Genomic DNA, 16337 nt, shown 5'->3' on the forward strand with positions numbered 1-16337 from the left:
TATTTTTTAAGCAAGTTCTGCTCTTTCAAAGTTTTATACTTTTAATGATTTTTGATATTTCTTATGATTATTTTTTAAATTTCTCATTATGATTTTTTCTTGTATATTTAGGTATATACATTGTAGAATAAAAAAAGGTTATTTTCTTTACTTTAAAATGGTGTATTGCAAAAAATTCTAAGACTATTTTTAAACACGATATCCGTAGAATATCCAAAGGTATCCGTATTCTGAGAAAACTTTTAAAAATTTTTATTTTTTTCAATTAGAAGAATATAATTGCATATTGTAACATAATTTTTAATTCCAAATAACTTTTCTTAATAATACTTTTCGATATTGTGAAATATAAAGGTACTTTACCCTTGAGCAAAATTCATATTTTTTAACATACCTCGTACCCTATTGATAAAATTTGATATTTGATGATTGCATATTAAGTTTTAGACTATACAGAGCATTTTATAAACAATAATTTTTTTCATAAAGTTAATAATGAAAAAGTTTTCCATTAAAAAACATAACTTAGTGGGACCTATTACGTGTGTATATTATGTCACATTTTGAAAAAGCATTATCTAGTTTAAAAATAGTCCTAGAATTTTTTACCATACACCATTTTAAAGTAAAGAAAAGTTTATTTTTTTGTTGCACAATGTATATACCTAAATGTACAATAAAAAAAGTTATAATAAGAAATTTAAAAATAATCGTAAATAATATCAAAACTCATCAAAACTATATAATTTTGAAAAACCATATCTTGCTTAAAGATAGTCACACAGCCTTCTACAATAGACCATTTTAAAGGTAATTGACTTTTCTTCCTATTAAATGTAACATTGCATATACCTAAAGCTGCATCGAAAAAAGTTACAGAACAATGTTTGCGAAGTAACAAGGAAAATGGCCCAAAATCGCTGTGAGTGGCAAAGTTTGAAAAATCATATTTTGGAAACTGTAAACGATAGAAACTTTTACTAGACGTCATTTTAAAGAGAAAGAAGGGAAGTTGTTTTTTTCTGAAGCAATATCTATACCTACATCCCCGTGGAAAAAAGTTATGGGGAAAAACCAAAATTGTTATCTTTGGTGTTTTTCTCTTGCTTTTCTTTTGAATATATTTTTGTAAAAATAAAATATTTTTTACTTTAAAACGTGATATTTCGATAGTAAATTTAACCTGGAACAATCTTCCTGTAGACGTGGTTTTACCAAATGTGCATAGAACTCACCCTAATTCGCCCTGTGCCTAGGGACTAATTCAGCCCTTTCTCAAAAACGCACCGCTTTAAATGGTAGCACTCCGCGGTTTTTTTCATATTAAGAGGTTCATTGACTATATAAAACAATAAAACCCCGTTAACGTTGTAGTTCTTTTCTAAAATACATAATCAATAGCCTATAGATTGTTTAAGCAATTAAGCAATTTAAGTCGCTGAAGAGGAAACATCCTTTAGTTGTCGTTCTCACATTAAAAATGCATTGAGATCTACAATGAAGTAGGATCGGTTAACTGGCCTAGCAACTTTGTGCATTGATAATGATTTGGTAAAATCATGCGATTTTTGTTTGTCAAACGTTGTTGTGTTTACACTGGGCACGAGAGTGTTATGTGTTAGTAGTGGACATGGCAGCATCATTTGTATTAGAGGCTACTAGTACAACCTAACAAATAATAGCTATTATTTCTCTAGTAGACGTTTTGCTGTAAAATTTTCAATTTCAAGCTGAGCAACAATTCTTTCTAGTGCTGCGTTTCTGCGTCATTATTTTTATACCTTGCGTCAGAATCATTCCAGAGTACAAAATCGCTTTCGTACAATTCTACAAATCTAACATATAACGGTCTCCCGTTCATTCAGATTCTCATTTTTGAGGGTAAAAGCACGTCCTTAATCAAATACAAACTTTTTACGACTGTCTTTAGAGCGTGAAATATTTAACATATTTAAAGTCTATTGTGGCGTAGCATAGACCAATCGTGAGACAATCTTGCTGCACGAACATCTCTTTACATCAGTCGTGTAGCACGGGACAACTACGTAATCGTGAGCCATGTTCTATTCACTAGTAATGTCAACCTGCCTTTATGGACATCTTTGCCAATCAGAAAACTCGAAAAGCACATGTATGTATTATAAAAATTTTCCCTGTTATAAATACAGTAAAACCCCGATTATCCGTGCTATGATTTTCTATTATTCAAGTTGCGTTTTTGAGGATTTATGAAAATAGCGTCATCGTAAATCACTTGACGGGAACTCTATATGACCAAAGAGAGACTCATAATGAAAGATTTATTTTTTTCTGTTATTTTTTATGGTAGATACATAGTATGTGTATACGTACATATGTATTATACATAAGAAATACATGTTCGGATTATCCGTGCTTTTCAATTATCCGTGCCACCCTTCGGTCCCGAGGAGCACGGATAATCGGGGTTCTACTGTATAATCAAAATTTAATAAAAGTTATATTTGAAATGTTCCTTATTATTTATTATTGATAATTTTATTTCTTAAAAAAATTAAACAATTTTTTCGCTTTTCACTTTTTGAGGGGCCCTCTCTTCACTTGTTACCGCGGCCCGCTCATCCTTCTCGGCGGCCCTGAACGTGTATGACCAAAACAATATCCTGGTATTTATTTTCTCCACGGTTAAGCGTAAAATTGAAATCAACTATTAGCAGTTATTACACTTTTACGACATCCTTCATGAAATTTTATAGAGGAGCCTCAAATATTGCTAATAACTTATATACTTTATTGATTTGTTCTCCAGACGGAGCCAGTCATATACATTAGGAACTTCTAACATCTGCGGAATATTATTTTCACGGTATGCCGTTAAAGTTTACGAATATCCTTGTACGGTCTTTTAGTAGGTTTAGAGAGATTTGTTCTGCTATGTAAAAGTTTACGATCTTTGACTTTTACTAGCTAAAATATTTTAGAGACCTTTGCAACTTTTATAGAATGATTAAAGTCCCAGGGGACAACAAATTTCAGGAGACTGGAAAAAAGCAATTATTTGCCCAATCTACAAGACGAAAGGCAAACTCTGCTACAAAAATTATAGAGGCATTTCTTTACTCTGTGTGAGTTATGAGGTGTGATAAGTGGATCATAAACCGCAGATTAAGCCACCTCACAGAATAAATAATAGGAGAATACCAGACTGGATTCAGACCAGGTCGATGTGCTATTGACCAGCTCAGCTACTCAATGTAAAATAAATATTATCTGATGTGATATCTGAGAGCTCGACATACCTATATATCTACCAAATCTTTGTAGATTTTCAACAAGTTTATGATAAAATATATTTACGAGGAAAACGAAGTGTCCTCTATTTGCTTTCTCCTATTTCGTCGTCTCTATGTGATTATAATATATTGTAAAATCCGGAGATATGGGATGCAGCCAGAAAGCAGTTTATTAACGAAAAGTCTTGGATTTAAAATATTGTTTATTATATTATTTTTATTTCAATTATTCTAATTGTTTAAAAAGTAGTAAACTTTGTATCTAGGGCTTTTCGTTTTCCTCGTAATACGAGAGATGTCGCTGTTTTGCGTCTCAAAAGGCGGGTTCATCGCATCGCGATGGTTTGCTTTAAAAGAGGCAGAATGTTTGTATTCCCTTCAGAGTTGTGACTGCATAATCTTCACTGATGATGCATAAGGATGCTGAAATAGTTACTATATGGAGATGGTAGTCCAACTCTGAATCGAATATAAACAAAACCTGCCTTGAACCCTTTTTTATCTTTTTCATTTTTACTCAATTTGTGAGTATTTAGAAACTGTCTTTCGGTCCTTTTCCTAGACGAAGAGAAGGTAAATGCGTGGCCTAAGTGTCCTCTATTTGCTTTCTCCTATTTCGTCGTCTCTATGTGATTATATATTGTAAAATCCGGAGATATGGGATGCAGCCAGAAAGCAGTTTATTAACGAAAAGTCTTGGATTTAAAATATTGTTTATTATATTTTTATTTCAATTATTCTAATTGTTTAAAAAGTAGTAAACTTTGTATCTAGGGCTTTTCGTTTTCCTCGTAATACGAGAGATGTCGCTGTTTTGCGTCTCAAAAGGCGGGTTCATCGCATCGCGATGGTTTGCTTTAAAAGAGGCAGAATGTTTGTATTCCCTTCAGAGTTGTGACTGCATAATCTTCACTGATGATGCATAAGGATGCTGAAATAGTTACTATATGGAGATGGTAGTCCAACTCTGAATCGAATATAAACAAAACCTGCCTTGAACCCTTTTTTATCTTTTTCATTTTTACTCAATTTGTGAGTATTTAGAAACTGTCTTTCGGTCCTTTTCCTAGACGAAGAGAAGGTAAATGCGTGGCCTAAGTGTCCTCTATTTGCTTTCTCCTATTTCGTCGTCTCTATGTGATTATATATTGTAAAATCCGGAGATATGGGATGCAGCCAGAAAGCAGTTTATTAACGAAAAGTCTTGGATTTAAAATATTGTTTATTATATTTTTATTTCAATTATTCTAATTGTTTAAAAAGTAGTAAACTTTGTATCTAGGGCTTTTCGTTTTCCTCGTAATACGAGAGATGTCGCTGTTTTGCGTCTCAAAAGGCGGGTTAATCGCATCGCGATGGTTTGCTTTAAAAGAGGCAGAATGTTTGTATTCCCTTCAGAGTTGTGACTGCATAATCTTCACTGATGATGCATAAGGATGCTGAAATAGTTACTATATGGAGATGGTAGTCCAACTCTGAATCGAATATAAACAAAACCTGCCTTGAACCCTTTTTTATCTTTTTAAAATATATTTAGTTATGCAATAATTTGGTATACCAAGAAAATTGGTAAAGTTAGTTCAAGCCACCATGATACACAGAAGCGCAAGTACGAGTTCAAAGCCAATTAACAGATCCCTTCCAGATAAATAAGGGGGAAAACAGGGAGATGATGATGCCCTGACAACTGTTTAATATACAGTATGGTGCAAATGAAAGGAATAAATTCGTTCATTCGTAAACCGACGAATTTAAGGAAAAATCCCGAAACAGGTCGATTTTTATTTTTAAATTATGATATTTTGGCATATATGTCATACTAGTGACGTCATCCATCTGGGCATGATGAGGTAATCGACGATTTTTTTAAATAGGAATAGGGATCGTCTGCTAGCTGATTTGAAAGGTCATTCAATTTTCTATTCAGTAATATAAACATTTACATAATTATTTGCACAGGGTGTCCAAAACAATTGTTTAATTAAATTATTGGACAAAAAAAAGAAGAATGTCTGTAATTTGTTTAACTCAAAATACATTTAACTTTTGCCTGAAACCAGAAAAAAATGTTTATTTCAAAAATAAACACTGCTTTTCGATTAAATTCAATGTTCAAGCCAGCTCCCGCCAGCCACCTGCCTTTTGGAAGTTTTAACATTTAATTTAAGCGAAAAGCAATGTTTATTTGTGATATAAACATTTTTGTCTGATTTTTGACAGCTATAAAATATATTTTGAATTAAATAAATGACATAAATTTTTCTTTTTTTTTTTGTCAAATAATTTAATTTGAAAAAATGTTCTTGGACACTAAAATGGAGCTTCGCAGGTCATAACGCTAGACAAACGGACAATAGGTGGAATAGCACGATACAAAAATGGAGACCATGGACAGGAAAGAGAGCAAAAGGACGACCCCAGATGAGATGGGGAGATGACATTAAAAATATAGGAGGAACGCACTGGAAACAGAAAGCACTAAACAGAAGCGAATGGGGGAAACTGGGGGAAGCATATGTTCAAAATTGGACGAATTAAAGGGCAAAAGAAGAAGAGTATTAAACAACCTTTTAAGTGAGCTATCACACGACCCCTATTCTTATTAAAAAAAAAGAATGTGTGTGTGTACTTTGTACGCACGTAAGAAGTTATGCTTCTATTATATAATTTCAACGAAATAAATATACTTTACAGTTACAATACAAAAAATTAGCAATAATTACCAAAAATTAATCAAAACTTAACAATGACAATAATTAAAAAAAATAAATAAAAAAAAGGCATTATAATAGCTGCACATGACGAATAGAGGAGAACTCAACATAATAAGGTTAGTTCTAACTTGTGTATTTCTGAATGTAATCGAATTTCTTACTGGATAAGACGGATAAGATTATAATAAATATACAGTAAAATGTTTTAATAATACTCATCTTACTCCTGAGGAAGACAAATCCAAAGACACAAAAATTATAATAAATATATTTACTAAAACACTAATATATTCTTTTCACACCTTTTCTTGCACTGATATATTTATTCATAACTAGAAAGATTTAGCAACTAAACGCCATACTGTCTGTGTGCGCCTGCGCGCAGTATTATGAAATTTTAATCTCAATCGCGACTAAAGAAGTATAACTTCAAAAATCATCGAGTACGTCATTGCGCCCAGATGGATGGCGTCACTAGTATTACAAATAAATGCCAAACAATCATAAGTTAAAAACAAAAATCGACCTATTTCGGGATTTATTTCCAAAATCGCCCATTCGCGAAAAAATGAATGTATGTATTCCAACGTTTACGTAATCACTGTAGATTAGGCCCATAAGATATCACAAAATGTAGGTAATATTTGAGGTTTTATTAGAGAAAGTTTCCGCTTTGTGAAATATTAGATACATTATCTTAATAAAATAATTTCCTTTAATGAAACTTTATTATTACGGCCATAATGGAACCCTTAAACGGTTATATATCGTAGACTGTCATCTTTCCGCTGAAACAATTATTTTGTAAAGCAGGATATTAAATTAAGCTCCTTGATATTATGTCCGTACATAATTCCACTAAAGAGGGATACGCCATATAGACTGAGAGCCGGTATAGGTCAAATTTGTTAATTATTTTAGGCACGATAAGAGTCTGTAACTTAACCCTCTAACTGGCAAGATTCTAAAAATTATTCTATTTAGTTGGGAATTTTTTCAAGTTTAATAATGTATTAAGCGTCCTAGACATGCTATTAAAATTTAATTATCAATTTTTGTTTGGCTTCCAGGTAAAATCAGGTAAAGGGTCCTCAGGTACCCTTGCCGGTTTAAGTTAAAAATAGCGTTTTATTGATTTGAACGGTTTTTATTAAAAAAAACTTAAAAACAAATAGAGCAGAATAGATGTAAAATATTTTTATTGAGACAATTATAAAAATAGTCTAAGATCCGAATAGCAGGTCGAAATGTGCTTGCCGGATGAAACATTTTTTGAAGTTATACTTCTTTAGGCGCGATTGATATTGAGGGTGAATTTATATTGATCTGCGCGCATGCGCATACCGACAGTTTGGTATTAGTCTTTATACGGGCTCTGATTGGGTGTTGAAATGATCTGTCAATAATTGTTCAATATGGAGGTTATCGGTAAACTAAAATGTTGTATAATATATTAGTTTTTATTGTTGTGAGGACAGAAATAAAATCAAATTTATAATTATAGTGACTTTTTAAATAGTTTTGAAAAGCCACAGGTACGTAATTCTAAATGTTTCAGTTGTATTCCAATAAAAAATTATCTTCATACCTATTTGGAAAATGAAAAAAAAATAATGTACTTACCTAGTACTTGCTATGCTATACCCCTAGTAGGCAATGCTTTAATTTACATAATCTGATTCCGAACAAACTTTCTACAAATTTTCATCTAATGTATCGTTTTCTTACTCTATATATTGTTGTATTTTAATTCGACAAAAATCAAACTAATAAAAATTCATATAAACAAAATGTCAAAAAGTTGTTCAGTTTGTGTATATTCCCACATGACATATACGCGAAGGTGGTGCAGTTTGAAATCGCTTCGACTCTCGTACGGCGGGATACACGGGAAGTAGGTTCAAGCCCAATGCAAGTTATATCATTTTTTTATTTTTTTTATAGATTTTATGATTGTAAGTATATTATTATATATTTTTTTTCAGAAAATACGTATTTAATTAAAATTTTTGGCAACAATTATTGTTCAGAAATCATTTGTGTCATTTTTCAATGTGTTTGTGTGTGTTTTATTCTTTTATTTTTTTAATTTTTGGTATTGTTTTAATAAAAATTTTTGGAAAATAGTAGAGAAACTGTTTAAAGTATATTGATTTCGTTGAAATCATATAATAGAAGTAGAACTTCTTACGTGCGTACAAAGTACACACATTCTTTTTTTTTATTAAATTTCATACATAGACAAACACGACCAGCATGGGTTACCTATCAAAATCGTGTCATAGCTATCCTTAAGGGGGGTCGTAGGGGTTGAAATCAACATTTCAAGCACATTTTTGTGAATTTTTTTTTGAAAGTATGAAATAATTATTTTATTTTTAAATTAAATAAACGTATTCAGTAAAATTCAGAGAGTACTCGAAAAAATCAAGGAAAAATATTGAAAAATAAGCCAACGGTGGCAAATTTTTAAAGACACCTCGAAGAAAAAATGGATTTTGCGGTAGGCATCCGAACTTATCATTGGATCATGGTAAACAAAGAATTTAAAAAGATTTTGTTAGCTTATATTATGTTTATCGAGATAACTCTGTCGAGTTTTTTTAGTTATAATGATTTTTGACTTTTTGGTATCACTCAAAAATCAAAACAACGAAATTTTTTGCACAAAAAGGGCGTAAAATCATGTATTATTGTTAAATAAAAAATAAGCTTAAAACAAAAAATATATCGACAGCGTAACCTCAAGTAATGTCTAAAGAAAATTTACCTATACAAAATTCCAGGTGGGTCGGTCACGTAGTTTTGAGTTACAATATCTACCGCCTTTAAAAATGAAGTTTTGAGAAAAACACGTTTAAAGTTTTGTCAACTTTTATTTTGAAATTATTTTTTGTCTGTCAAATCGTAAACTGATGCACACCGGAATATGTTTTTGAATCGCGAGGTAATTTACAAAAGAAAATGAGAACAGCTGTTGACCGTTTCTCAGCCGTTGCCGATATAAATGCCCAAGTAGCAATTTGTCGACGCGACAACGTTGTCTACCGCGTGGCAACGTTTTCTTACAACGTTGTTATTGCCTAGAAGACGACCCTATTCTGCACTAATTTGGTGGACGATTTTGAGATGTTTTGACGTTGCCTAGGCAACCTCCATCGTTTCGTAAGCGTTGCATAAGACAACTGAAGCGACTATAAAAAGCACCTGCGCGTACAATGGTTGCTCAAGGAGTCAGACTGGTTATGTTTTTTTACGTAGATTTTAACACCTGTATGGTGAATGCGAAAACCAAAAAGTAAACTGTTTTGACATCGAATTGGGTATTTAAATTTATATAAATACATAAAGGACTATTACCTGATGTGAAATTTATAAACGCATCTCAGATTACCGTCAAATATGGATATTTCACCTTTAAAAAACACACGCGCTTCCTTTTTATGACATTTTTGACAAAAAATATGCAAATTTAAAAAATCAAATTTAAATATAAAAGTCAAAATTTATGTTAAAGATGTTCCGTATAAATTTAATGTATTGATGGTGCTTTTAAAGGTATCAGAAAATGCCTGCATTTTTTATATTCTGTGTTTTCATTTTCTTTACATCCCAAAAATCTCAAGTAAAACCAAAATGGTGCATTAAACAATATTAACAATATTACTAAAAAAAAATACCTTATTACCAACCCTAGACGGATAAAACAACTTAGAAGTCCAATCGCCAACCAAACCCGGACGCGCCGACTATCAAAACCATTTTAGAACGCACCCTCTTATTGGGTGACAGAGGTCATGTGACCAGTGTCAAAAGTATATCATTCTCCTTAACAGCATTGCCACATTTAGTAGATTTCTACTTTTTTTGTAGATTTTTTTTTAATTCTAGTAGGCAATATTTTTTAGTAGATTTTTGGTATATTTCAACAAAATTTGATCCATTTTTTTCGAATCATGAGGAAACTATAATAAGTATTTTTGAAAAATTTAAACGCAGAATGAAAGACAGCATTATGTAGAAAAATCAAAACGTTTCTTTTGAATGAGATATTTGGAATTAAAAGTCACACTAAATTTTTTCTTTTTTCACCCCTGTAACTTATTAAAATAAACATTATAGAAGTTTTCAGGAACTTTCGGTCCTCGGTAATAACGTAATCTTTCTTTCTGCGTTTAAATTTTTCAAAAATACTTTTAGTTTTCTCAGGATTTGCAAAAAATGAAAACATTTAAAATACATTGAACATTTTAACAGGCGACATTTTGCGTCTATCCTCTTAAGTTAGCTGTTGTTTTTATTATAAAAAATCCCAAATATATCCCAAAAATCCTTAAGTATATTTTAGTTTTTGATTTAATAGATTTTAGTTAAAAAATGGTAATTACCAGTTGGTGGTTTGGAATAATTAGGTTTCCAATTTTGTGGAATTCCTCTTGGGACATTTAGGACGGATGTGTATATCACTGTATATACTGTATTTACATGGCCTAAACAGAATCTACTGATTTTGTGAAAACAAAACTACTGAAAGAGTAAAAACTGATCTGGCAACCCTGTCTACCAAAACTGATACAAAGATTAAGGTTATCAAATCTCAAATCTACTGATAAAACAATGGACAATGGAATGGAAACCAGCTATTAAAAAAACAAATAAACAGGTTGTTAAATAAATCGAAAATTTCCATCAAAATAAAATATATAATAATGAGAAAATTACTTTTTCTCCTGTGGAAGTTGCTGCAAACGTGTCATATCCCTAGAACAACACCTAGGGTCGTGACAGACAACTACTCAACTACAGAGTCGGCCAGGGCGTAAATTAGTTTAGCGTTTATAAGTCGTTGCGATTGTCTGAACTGTGATATTTATGTAGTTGTCACAATGGTAATAAATTAGTTGCCCGTATAACTAAAGGTATTACTTAACGTTGTAACATCGTAATGTCAGCCGGGGTAGGGGACGTTGGCCGAAACAACTGAAAATGCTCTCGGGCAACGTTATATACAGTGCATTTGTTTGTACTGACAACCAATGCGTCGAAAAATTGCTACTTGGGGAGTATAATTGTTCGTTAAAAATCGATTCGTAAACAACATGATTCGTGTATGCACAATAATTCGCTCTTGTGAGATGTAAATTAACGAACATCAAAGGCTGCGCATCAACACGAGCCGACAAACAAGGATAAATCAGGCATCGCGCATTACGAATCGAAAACTGCGCATAGTCTGTATGCTTTATTCGCGAATTACTACTAACAACGAATAGCGCATGCCGAATCGCGAATCGTGCATAATCTGTAGCCAGATTTATCCTGAATAAAATGATTAGCAAATTTCATCTATACCGGCTCTTAGTCTAACACGCAGCGGCAATATTTGTTCATCAGCATCTTCCAAGTTTGATAAGTGGAATTACGACAGGCCAAATTATTTGCGCTGCTAGCAACAGATGTTGTTGTTGTCTCGTCGTACCTTGATTTGATTAAAAAAGTTTAAAGGGGTATTTTTGACGTTCAGGTAGCAACAGCGCCATTTTTCTTGTGGATAAGTGTATCTGTACAGAACTAAGAGAATATTTTTGCGAAATAAAAAATATTTTATGTGCGATCGTGCGATCTCTCGATAAAATATCCTTAAGTTTACCAGTAATGCATTTTTTGTGCAACAAAACACCACATATCCCACATAACAATGATGTTCGCATCATGTTTAAAGCATATACTACCAACATTTGACGGAGTATATTCTTTTTAGTGTATGCGTAGTACAAGCATAGCATGTACTATAAAAACATTCTAAATTTCATGTTCTTTGCATATACTTCAAAGAACATTCTCGTACCGAATATACTGAGCACATTCGTATACGTAGTACCTCTGAATATTCGTTAAAGTATATTCTTGGAATGTGCTTAACACATACCTACTTGTAAGTACCTATGTACTTTTAAAATATCTTAAAAATAATATGTATACATAGGAAGAATAATGTTAGCCTTACAGATTATCAACTTCGTTATTTTTAGAATAATTAATAAAATTTATGTATGTAGGTATCCTCGACGAATTCATTTCTTAAAATTGTTTTAATTGTATGCTAAAAAAGTTTAAAAATTAATTTGTATAACCGAAAAAAAGAATGTGTGTACTTTGTACGCACGTAAGAAGTTATACTTCTATTATATGATTTCAACGAAATCAATATACTTTAAACAGTTTCTCTACTACTTTCCAAAATTTTTTATTAAAACAATACCAAAAATTAAAAAAATAAAAGAATAAAACACACACAAACACATTGAAAAATGCCACAAATGATTTCTGAACAATAATTGTTGCCAAAAATTTTAATTAAATACGTATTTTCTGAAAAAAATTATATAATAATAGACTTACAATCATAAAATCTATAGAAAAAATAAAAAAATGTCATAACTTGCATTGGGCTTGAACCTACTGTCCGTGTATCCCGCCGTACGAGAGTCGAAGCGATTTCAAACCGCACCATCTTCGCGTATACGTCATGTGGGAATATACACAAACTGAACAACTTTTTGACATTTTGTTTATATTAATTTTTATTAGTTTGATTTTTGTCGAATTAAAATACAACAATATATAGAGTAAGAAAACGATACATTAGATGGAAATTTGTAGAAAGTTTGTTCGTAATCAGATTATGTAAATTAAAGCATTGCCTACTAGGGGTATAGCATAGCAAGTACTAGGTAAGTACATTATTTTTTTACATTTTCCAAATAGGTATGAAGATAATTTTTTATTGGAATACAACTGAAACATTTAGAATTACGTACCTGTGGCTTTTCAAAACTATTTAAAAAGTCACTATCATTATAAATTTGATTTTATTTCTGTCCTCACAACAATAAAAACTAATATATTATACAACATTTTTATTTACCGATAACCTCCATATTGAACAATTATTGACAGGATCATTTCAACACCCAATCAGAGCCCGTATAAAGACTAATACCAAACTGTCGGTGTGCGCATGTGCGCAGATCAATATAAATTCACCCTCAATCTCAATCGCGCCTAATGCAGTATAAATTCAAAAAATTTCGTTTTCATAAATTTACCATAGTAAAAGTTTTTACATGAAATTTAGGTACATTCACTTGCTGTTTATAAAAGAATACAACATGTTATCGTAAAACATTGAAATATTGCAAACATAAATGACCCTTCTCATTCTACCTGTATAAGAATAGGAACAAAGGTTTTATGAAAACGCAAACACTAAACAGACTAAACACAGTGTAGAGAAATTTGTAAGTATCTAATCTATGCTGTGCTGTGTTAGGATGAAGACGAATGACAAAGTATACTAGGAACTAGGACTAGGAACATACATAATCCCTTTATTTTGTTTGCGGTTCTTGAAAATATTAAATTCATTTTGGTAACACAATATTACTTAAATAGTAAGTAAGTACATAATATATAAATTTTAGTTATAGTTTTGTTCAGCTAAATACTATATAATATTTTATATTTAGGTATTATATTTATATATTTAGCCAGTGGCGTAGCTGACAGGCCCGCAAGGCCCGCAAGGCGGGGGGCCCCGACCTTAGGAGGGGCCCCTTAAAGCCTTCAAGCTTAGTACTTCTACTTTCTTTAAATTGGGGACCAAAATATATTTTCCTAATAAGTATCAAAATGGGGAATTTGGAAGGAAGTATAATGAAGCGGGTAATTTACGTAGCTTATTTTCGTGGACATGTTGGTAGTTTATCTGAAAGTAAATCCCAAAAAGGTAATTTTTTGTCGGTGGTTCTTTTACTAGCTAAAATGATCCTGATTTAGCTAAATTAATCTATAAAAACAATAACTTAAAAACAAAACGAATACAAAACGAAGTTGTACATTTGATGGCTCAAGAAACTGAAAACAAATTGATTAATTTAATTAAAATAAAATTGGTTTTATTCAATAATTTTTGATACCACACAAGATATTTCAAAACAGCTTAGTTTTATTTTCCGGTATGTAAAAATGACTTGCGATGAAAATAATTATTTACCTTCTAAAACAGAAGTTGTTGAAAGTTTCTTGGCATTTATTTGAATACTAGCTGACCCGGCAGACTTCGTACTGCCTCAATAGATAAAAACAAACTGTTGTATACAATAAACTTAAAATTAACAAAAGGAATTCGTAATTAATAAACAAAAATGCTCGATGTGAATGAGGTTTTATTATTATTTTTAATTAATTACACATGATGTTTGAAATAATAAAGTTTAGTTAGAAGTAACAAAATAAAGTTTGTAGTGCAACAGTTACAATCTTAAATTTGTTTATCTTATAATGAATATAACAGCTTTATTATATCTACATTCAAAACAACCATCTATTTATTATTAGGTTCGGGGAGATTCCAAGTCTATAGGTGTTGATTAAATAAAATTAAATTCAATTAAAATTAAATAAAAAGTAAATGAAGTAAATTAAAATTAAATGAAATTGAATAAACGTAAATAAAAATAAAAAAAACTGAATAAAATTAAATACAAATAAATAAAATCATATTAACTTAAATACAATTAAATAAAGTTAAAAAAGAATTAAATAAAAATAATAAATAAATTAAAAAATAATAATAAAATTAAATAAAAGAAAATATAGTCTAATAAAAATAAATAAAATTTAATAAAATGAAATAAAATAAAATAAACAAAAATAAATAAAATACTTAAACTAAATAAAATTAAACAAAATGAATTAAAATTAAATAAAATTTTATAATTTGCTGCTTGTTCTTTTCGTGTGCTCAGAATTTTTCTCCTGCTTACGGTTCCGTTTAGAGATATTTTTTGAAAATTTCGCAAAATTAAAAAATTCATATTTTGCCCAATTTGAGTCCCAAAGTTAAACTGTGCCACTTCTCTTCTATGAAATTTGTCGCTCGTTCTTCTTCTGTCCTCAGAATATTCCTACGGCTTGAGATATTGTATTTCGGACACCGATTGTGCTAGACAAAAAATTTTAGTACGGTTCTGCTCGGAATTCAGCAAGCAGTCTACCTACTTAATTTCATATTTTTCACGTCATTATTGTGAGAGTTACGGCGTCATGGGCAACCCCCTAATGACATACGGGTATGAAATATAGACAGCAACCTACTCCCAGTACAGTCCAATATACCTGCAAAATTTCATAAAAATCGGTTAAGTCGTTTCGGAGGAGTATGGTAACAAACACTGCGACCGGCGAATTTTTATATAGATGTAAAATATTTAAATGGCTATTAAAAAATAACGGTCTGAGATAAAAAATTGAAAATTTAGGATTGTATGTATCTTTTGCTTCTACATCTCATAAAAATAGTAAAAAACGGTTTTTCCAAAAATTAAAAAAATATATCAGGGGGGGCAACACCCCTTATGACGTACGGGTATGAAACTCCATATTATCCTATTCCCAGACCGCTAGAATATACATGTAAAATTTCATTAAAATCTGTTCAGTCGTTCTCGAGTTATAAATGGTGTAACTAACACAACCTCGACTTTCTTTTATATATATAGATGTAAAATATTTAAATGGCTATTAAAAAATAACGGTCTGAGATAAAAAATTGAAAATTTAGGATTGTATGTATCTTTTGCTTCTACATCTCATAAAAATAGTAAAAAACGGTTTTTCCAAAAATTAAAAAAATATATCAAGGGGGGCAACACCCCTTATGACGTACGGGTATGAAACTCCATATTATCCTATTCCCAGACCGCTAGAATATACATGTAAAATTTCATAAAAATCTGTTCAGTCGTTCTCGAGTTATAAATGGTGTAACTAACACAACCTCGACTTTCTTTTATATATATAGATGTAAAATATTTAAATGGCTATTAAAAAATAACGGTCTGAGATAAAAAATTGAAAATTTAGGATTGTATGTATCTTTTGCTTCTACATCTCATAAAAATAGTAAAAAACGGTTTTTCCAAAAATTAAAAAAATATATCAGGGGGGGCAACACCCCTTATGACGTACGGGTATGAAACTCCATATTATCCTATTCCCAGACCGCTAGAATATACATGTAAAATTTCATTAAAATCTGTTCAGTCGTTCTCGAGTTATAAATGGTGTAACTAACACAACCTCGACTTTCTTTTATATATATAGATGTAAAATATTTAAATGGCTATTAAAAAATAACGGTCTGAGATAAAAAATTGAAAATTTAGGATTGTATGTATCTTTTGCTTCTACATCTCATAAAAATAGTAAAAAACGGTTTTTCCAAAAATTAAAAAAATATATCAAGGGGGGCAACACCCCTTATGACGTACGGGTATGAAACTCCATA

At 31.0% G+C, this 16337-nt stretch overlaps 1 protein-coding gene across 1 annotated transcript in view; it reads left to right on the forward strand.

The window, feature by feature from the left end:
• The window catches only part of LOC114331767 (probable G-protein coupled receptor CG31760), a 923592-nt gene that overhangs the window by 164499 nt on the left and 742756 nt on the right, over window positions 1-16337 (forward strand). The gene's annotated exons all lie outside the window — the stretch shown is intronic.

This window comes from Diabrotica virgifera, chromosome 8 (genome assembly GCF_917563875.1).
Source record: "Diabrotica virgifera virgifera chromosome 8, PGI_DIABVI_V3a".
NCBI lineage: Eukaryota > Metazoa > Arthropoda > Insecta > Coleoptera > Chrysomelidae > Diabrotica > Diabrotica virgifera.